This window comes from Leptonotus elevatus, chromosome 9, assembly GCF_054856555.1.
Source record: "Leptonotus elevatus isolate MCC_2025b chromosome 9, RoL_Lele_1.0, whole genome shotgun sequence".
NCBI lineage: Eukaryota > Metazoa > Chordata > Actinopteri > Syngnathiformes > Syngnathidae > Leptonotus > Leptonotus elevatus.
Window position 1 is genome coordinate 5,267,797 of NC_141247.1, and position 8,690 is coordinate 5,276,486.

Consider the following 8,690-nt stretch of genomic DNA (forward strand, 5'->3'; position numbering starts at 1 on the left):
TTGGAATTTACAGTATTCGGAACTGGCTCGTGCCCACAAAGTTGTTGTATGTTTCTCGTACGTCCTTGCTTGAAAGTGAAAATTCTTCCCAGTTTTCGTGACGATTAGGCTACGTCAGTAGGACGACCACTTGAAATTATATTCTCGCTGAAGCATTCCTGGGCATGGCCGGAAGCCCGCGGAGCACGGCCGAGAATGCTGGAGCCTCCTCAGGCATGAAATCTGGCATTTACTGGCCCTCTATCTCCGGGACGCAAGGCTGTGGACGCCGACAGGCCAAACACTGTTTGAAAGGCCTCATCGAGACGAATCCGGGGATGCCCCTATGTTCCTGGTAGAACGTAGGGTTTGTGAGACCAAAGACTTCCAGGACATTGAGGATTTTCAAAAATGTACCCCACCGGCTCATCCTGGGTAAAAATCTGGCGTTTGCCGGCCCTCTTCTCAACCACTGACTGTTTACCAGCGAACAAGCCAAGTAAGCCAATTTTGCACATGCGTGTTGTCAATACAGCTTTACTGACAGCTTTTTTGCCATTCAAAAGGCACACGCACAGAAACATCCTCTCGGAACTAACACAACTTGATTTGTCATTGTGCATGCGTGAAACAAGATGTCGGCTTTCCACCTCTCCGCGAGGAAAACAGGACAAATTACACAGGAATCTAAGACCAAAGCAGTAGAACTAAAATATTGTAGAATAAAGGACAATGACAGATAAATATTTTCAATGATTTTATTGAAGGGCTTGGGCATGCACTGTATTAAAGTTAAAGTACCACTGATTGTCACACCCACCTATAGCTTATTATGACACTGGTAGAAAGCGTTCCACAAGCGTGTGGTCGCACGTGTGTTTATGGATCTGAATCTGACAAAGCTCAAAAAGCTAGTAGGCAGGGTGGAAAAGCTCTTTGAGAATGATGACTTCTGCAGGCAGTGAGAAAAATCCAGGACGCATCTGTCGAGGAAGGACACAATGACTATCATAATCAATGTATATGACTGATGCGTATAGTAAGAATCGATGGGGACGGGTTACTAATACGCCACGGCTTCTACCCGTCAGTCCTTCTTTTCGGATGTCAATGTTGCAAATTATATTATGTGATCGATGTAACAATAATGTGTCCAAAAGGAAAAAATGATTAAAAAAAAAAAACTTAGTGAAGCTGTTGTTCAGTGGAGGGAGCTCGGAATTGGTCCTGTGTACAATTTGTAAAATTCTTTGCAGTCATTATTTTCTGCTGCTCAGCTACTCCCGTAACTCAGAGCACCCTCAGTCGTGAAGTGGTAGAACACAAGCAGGTGTGATCGATTAATCTTACTAAAAAAGTGTTATTGTAGAAGTAGATGTGACTGGATGGCAAACAGATCCGAGTGGACCACATATGAAGCCTAAAGTCAGCTCAGATAGAGCGGCTCCACGTCATCCGCACCCCTACTTAGAACAAGGTATAGAAAATAGATGGATCCATGGATATTTTTACTGCTGTGATCATAAAATGAAGGGAACTATAATCTTCAAAGTGTAACCACAAATCAATCACGCCTCTGGGTCCTGTCCAGTTAGGAAGCAATAAAAATTGAGAATCAATTTCACCTGCTGAGTGGGGGGCAGGAAACAGATGGTAAGGCAGAGAGCAAGACATCCCTATAGGAATGGTATTGAATTTCTCTCTTCTCATCTTTTATGAAAGACTCCTGTCTTTGCTTCTTTTTCTTTTTTTCAGTACCCTTGTCACTAATTATAGTGTGAGGTGGCATTTGCAGCCAACAGTTGTCTTTTCAGGTAGTGAGTGCAGCTCCTTCATGGTGGCACATGCATCCACAGACAATAGAAAATGGAATGGAAGATGTGAAGGAGGGTGAGAAAAACAAAAAAGACAAGGCTTGAGCTATGCTCATGAAGTGGAGCATAGTATAAGCTTGAGGGGATAAACTTCACACATGCAGCATGTGCTGACACCACAGCAAATCGCAAGACTTGTACATGTAAGACTGGACTTTACTGCTATTTATATAGCACTTTATCTACACCATATGGTGCCCAAAGCACTTGACAAAGTCTTACATTCAGTCATTCACACACATTTGCACACCAGTGGTTGGCTGCTGCCAGGTCCACTGGGAAACGTGGAAGTTGGAATGTATGGAGGACCAAAACTGCCAAAATTAAAAATAAATAAATGACTAAATAAATAAATCCATCCATCCATTTTCTTGACCACTTGTCCTCACAAGGGTCGCGGGGGTGCTGGAGCCTATCCCAGCTGGCTTCGTGCAGTCGGCGGGGTACACCCTGAACTGGTTGTGGAAAACTCAGAGAGGAGGGTGGACGTAAGGGAGCCCAGCGTCCTGCCGTAAGTCTTCATCCAGTGGAAAAGTCCAAATCACGAATGTTTTGGGAGCGGGCCAACATTTCCTTCCAACCTTGAGTCTACGGAGGTGTACCCAACAGCAAATGGGCAAGAAGTGTCTCCTTTGGTTGCTCTTCTTGTCAAGAAAATCCGATTGATTGATTCGACAGTCAAGGGAAAAAAATACAGCAAAAGGCTAGGATTGGTGTATTTAGCAGCAAAATGCAAACACATGGATGGGATACAGAACCGGTAGACATGCCAGAGAAGTGGATGGGAGTGTAGAAAGACAACATCCCCGCAGCAGGACCGTGCTCGGCTCCTGTGGTGGAACAGGACAATCAAATTGATCTCCAGCAGGCTTCACATGTTCATGTTTCTTGTTTCCTTGAACTGTCAGCAACAGACTTGTCAAGAGCATTGACGTGATACCAGGAGACAGGCCATTACACTGGGAGAGGTGCTGTAAAAGGGTAACATCCCATCAGCAGGACTGCTCCATGCTCCTTTGTGCAGGAAGGAACAGATTGAGCAAATTGATCTCCAGCAGGACACTTGTGATCGAAACATACTTGACGTGAGCAAGGTCATGTGCACTAGGGGAGGCAGAGAGTGGCCAGAGCATGGGAACAACGTCATAGCGGGACTGCCATTTGCTCCTTTGTGCGAAGGAGTGTTGCAACAATTAAGCCAAGAACAATTACAAAAAAAGCAAAAGATAACCAATCAGCGCAAAACAGCATGGTAAGAGTCAGAATTTATAGATCTTGACAAGAAATTTACATTCAATCCACATATCGCAAGTAAACTAAAGGAAAATGTACCCCTACACTGCGGGAAATGGCTGCTTGATGCCGTCTTTCCATCACTTTTGGATTATTATGGTGGCATCATGTTCTATGGACATGCATCTGTCTCTGTCGTCACGAAAACCACAGGACAGGTTTTACACGGTGCACTTCCATTCATTACTAGCAACAGTTACTCCACCCATCATTGCACTTTATATCAGAAGGTGGGATGGGCACGTTTATCTGGACGACGAGATATGCACTGGCTCATTTTCATTTACTAAATCTTCAAGTCAACATTCCACCCATCAGAATTTTATGTTACTGGTCTCATAATAACCACTTGACATGTTTAGGTGATTGTTTATTGCTCAAAGTTCCCCACACTATAGATTGAACTGGTAAAAAAAAAAAGCTTGTGTTTATCATTTAGTGCAATCTAGTGGTAAACTAATAGTTAATTTATTTATTATTATTATTTTATTAATTTCAATAATATGCAAATGAAAAATGTTCTATGCCACTAACATATATTCTTTTTATACAATTGCAGGTCAAGTAATCACTATAAACATACGTAGGTTGCGTTGTGTGTTACAGGAGACCGCCATCTTTCAGCTAGGTACACCTCTGGTGGTGCTTGCAGCTAGTGTCGGACCCAATGGGTCGACCTCTGCTTAACTTCCACGTCTGGGGCCTGCAAGTGGTCATTGCAAAGTCATGTGATTTGGGCTCCCATTGCTTGTCTCTCTCTGCCCTGCTTTGCTCTTACAAGCCTTTGCTAGTTTCTCCCGATAGCCACTCACTAGCTGCTCCAGCTAGTTCTTGCTAGCCGCTCTTTCTCGCTGCTCTCGCTCACTCCAAATAATATCTGGTAGTAAATGGTGGTAACCTTGCAAAGTGTGGTCTCTCTGAAGCGCCGTAGTGCATGTGCTTTAAAATTGTTGCAGTATATCAGTTCACCATTAGATGGCGCTACAGAATACACACGGCCATTTTAAACGGCAAAATCCACCAATTTTGATCCATCTCAAGGAGCAGCTATTTTACCACATCGTTGAAAATGATATATCTGAAAATGACATCACAGTTGCTAGGGACTCAGGTAACAACCATTCATGTCTAAGCTTGTGGATATCACATGACCAAACTCAGAAAACAGTTGAGCCATGAATGTGAGTGTGCCCTGATCAACTGTGATGTCAATTTCAGTTGACAACAAGTGGTGAAATGGTCGCCATCCATCTATTATCTGGACCGCTTATCCTCACGAGGGTTGCGGGCATGCTGAAGCCCATCCCAGCTGTCTTAGGGCAGTAGGCGGGGTACAACCTGAACTGGATTGCCAGCCAATCGCAGGTAAAATGGCCGCCCCCTGAGATAAATAAAAACAGATGGATATTGCTGCTTAATTCATATTCCGCAAACATAATATTAATCAGAATGCCAGACTTGTGGAGGCACATACATACAACATAATAGTGTAAAAAAAATGTTGGGTTGCCTTAACTTTTGATGATCTTAAAATATGTAAATAAACTGTTTAAATTAAATGAAATATGCAAATAACTCAAGCTGCCAGGTCAAAGAAACACAGACCATGGAATACATCCAACACCATTGATCCACACTGCTGACCCAGACCCCACAGAAGTAAATCCAATGATTCTAAACTGGCTGCATTCTTGTAGCGATATGTTGTATTTATGCATGAAGCCCGCTGATATTCAGCAGGTTACTAATGGTTTTCTGTCCAAACTGTCAAAAACAGACCCCACGGCTGGATTTCAAATGTGGATGCAAATCTGATCACACCACAAACTGCCCAAGACAGACCCACTTGTGGAAGGAGATACCCCAGGACTCCATCTGTTGCCTTATCAGGCAGACAATGTGGGGCATGCATACGGAGGCCACACACACATCAGCCACATTATGAGTTACCTTGAGGAAATTTGCAAAAGTCGGAACAGCCTGTGCCCTTAGTTTTCTATTTGTTTCTAGGCTGTGTGTTTCCTTTACTTTGTTAGAGTAGACAATATTAAGTATTGTACTCTTTGCGTGTTCAATTAACTGAATGGTGAGATTCTGTTGAAGGAGTTCCTTTGCAAAGGTTTTAATTACCAGAAGCTTCTGGTCCACATATTACAGACCATCCAAGCGATGTCTCTGTTCTGATGTGGCTCTCTCTCTCCAGCTCACATCGTTATTTATTCACAAAAAGGGTTCAGAAAAAGGTCAGCCCACAACACACCTGGTTACAACTGAATATAAGAGAATCCGTTCCCATGGGTATAAATCAGATTAAAAGAATACAATAATAATAAGCCTGACTCCCTTGGTGACACAGCAAAATCCCCGGAACCTCCCTTTAGATTACGGAATGAATAGACAGACCCGTTGCTCTTTCTCATGAAAGTAACACAGATAAGAATATAGGTCTATTCATACAGCCATACTGAGTTAACATAATTATATACGGCTAAAATATAATTTAAAACTAAAAAACAATGTTAATAACTCATCAACATCTTACTTCATTTTGTTCTCAACGTTTATATTATGTCAAAGACATAAAACGTGATTTCATTCTGCAAGATGTTGGACGCATGATTATAGTTTCCTTTTTTTTTCTGAAGAGTATATATCAGTTCATACTGCTGTTTCCAATTGTGTACATTCTCCTGATACAGGTCACATGGTGGCTCACCCATGTGTCATTTGCTAACTGCTTATCCAGCGCAGGCCTGCACAAAGTTGGATTCTCTCCCAGGTGACCGCTCACTGACAGTCGTACTTTTTTTGGGTTTGTGGAGTAAAGCTAGAGCAGCCACTTGTGAGGAGTTAATGATTAATCCCCTAAGCTCAGACGTCTCCAGCTCAAATGTTCCGCCTAAACGTCTGCTTTCCATCTATTGTCCAAAACTCGCACATGGTTTTGCTTAAACACAATTCCATCTGAGTCTTATCACCATGCAAACAAATGTGTAAGTGAGCATGAGCTATTCTAAGGCCTTTTACGAGGAACCTGGGATCCCACACTGTCCCTTTGCATAGAAAAATGATTTTGCAGCAGCGTGGAAATGTTTTGCTAACCTTTTTTTTACCACCTGTTTAACGGATGAGATATTCCTTGATTTAAAATAATTTGTAAAACCGTGTGCCATTTTAGACAAGATTAGATGTATTTAAATTTAACATTCAGGTGCAGAGGAGGACAATCCAGGTCCAGAAAGTAAAAATCCTGCCACAGTTTAGCTTTAGCCCTGGTGCTAGCTAGCTAGGGAGCTGGATCAGGTGTCACATTCAACATTTGACAGAGGTGGCAAATCCAGGTCTAGAAAGTAAAAACCCTGCCACAATTTAGCTTTAGCCCTTATTGCTGATTGTTTCAGTTGTCATGCTAGCCAGCTAGCTCCCTAGCTAGCTCCCAGCTCGCTTAGCTGCTAGCTAGCTAGCACCAGGGGCTAAAGCCAAACTGTGGCAGGGTTTTTACTTTCTGGACATGGATTTGCCATCTCTGATATTTGTTTTAACTACTTAATACAGTATAAAAGTATCGTATAAAGTGACTAAAAATGTACCAGTTTTTTTTTTTTAATACTCAAGCTAAGTGTGACAAAATGTTTCTTTTGTTATTTCAGCACTAGCCACTTAACAAGCAGCACCCGATATCATACTACATGTACTGGAGTCATCATTTCAACTAAGATGTTTACTAGACTTCAGCACCTTTATTTTGACTTGAAATTTTCTCAAGTGTGTTTTCTTGTGGTTTTCCAAGTCCACGTTTGCATTCAATTGAACCTTGTGCGTAAAGAATATTGTGGTAACTCTGGGAATGCTTATAAAAAAAAAAAAGAGGAAGAACAACACCGTGCTTGTTTTGGCAGAGTTGAATAGAAGTTTAGATTTGCTATGCCTGTGGGGGAGTAAGAAGCACAAGCAGGGCTGTTCAGTATGCAGGTCATGCACGCAAACGCTTTAGCCTGTTGAATTTCAGCTCGCTAATCCTTTAATAGTTTTTTGTGGTCCTTAAAGTCTTGTCGATGCATTTTATTTTGAAAAACGTTTATATATACATATATCCTTCCTGACCAGTTTACATTTTCCTTCAGATGGATCTCACATTATGCTACAATATATTGCACATACAAACTGGGCAAGTGGTTGTACTTCAGCGTCTTTCACCTGTTGCAAATGACTGGAGCAGTTTATGTGGAACTGCTGTAATCACTTTTGGACTTTGACTGCCCCCATCTGGCTTCGCTGGAAAATTACATCATCCAGTATTGCTTTATTTTGGACCAGCATGGGTCATTCCTATCGCAGTGGGAAGAAACTGAATAGAAACTTAATGGGCAAAATTTGAAATTTACTCAAACAAGTCACAAGAGTAACAAACCATGGCTGTTTGTGTGTGACACTTCTATTTTAAAAGTATATGCATGGAACTCACAAATGTGTTTTGTTGAGATATTTTGTTTCCTTCCATTTAAGAGTCACTTGATTAACTACAATGGTATTAAGCGGATAAGAAAATGGATGGCTGGTATTCTTTTACACTTTCAATTTCTAATAAGTCATAATATGCTGGACTTCTGAGACACTCACGCTGATCTAATATTCAACATGTAACTTTTGCTACACTAGGTGTCATGAAATCTAATCAGAGCCAAAGCTATCTTGATCACTATTTTAATGTAAAAATAATAAGGAAGATTAAAAACTATTTCTGTTCATAAATCTTGCACATAGTCCTGAAACACGGTTATGAATACTACTGTTAGATGATTTAGGTCTCATGTGCTGATTACTGTTGAGATTTAAGGTTAGAACTCTCAAATTTACATGTGACAGCTTACTTGGTGTTTGATCGGAAACAGGTCAGAAAATAGGCGTTAAGTTGATCACATTTCCATACGACTATCTCAACGAATTTGTTTGCTTAAAACACAAAAATCATGTTGCATTTACTAAGGAAATCAAAGTATTTACATTTGACTGAAAATCTGAGGATTTGGTCTTTTCATTTCCTTTCCACATAAGCTTGCTTGCAACAATTTTGCCATTCGGCATTTGATTATTTTGGGCATTCAGTATGCTTCACTTTCATGGTACTTTAACTCAGTGGCAGTTGTGCACTTTAACCCCCCCATATGAGAAAAGTAAAGTAAAATCAGCCATGGTCATGAGTGTTATGAATGTATTGTTGAGGGTTCATTATTACCGTACTACTGAAGATGCTTGAATGCCAAGTGTGTACTTGTACTTGTACACTGTATTTAAAAAAAGAAAAAGAAAAGTAATCAAAATGTAGGGGAGACCGGGGCTAGTAGTATCACTTTTTATACATTTCTTGCAATTCATTTCATTTTCATACTTTTTGTCAGTGCAGCTATAAGCCATCAAATACAGGGAGTGAACATGTGACATGCTGCCCCATCAATGGGTAAGTTGTCACACTTATGGGGTAAAATGTCCCCCTGGATTTTGCAACTAATAAAACAAGGACAAAATTATCCTTGCTCTCCTGTT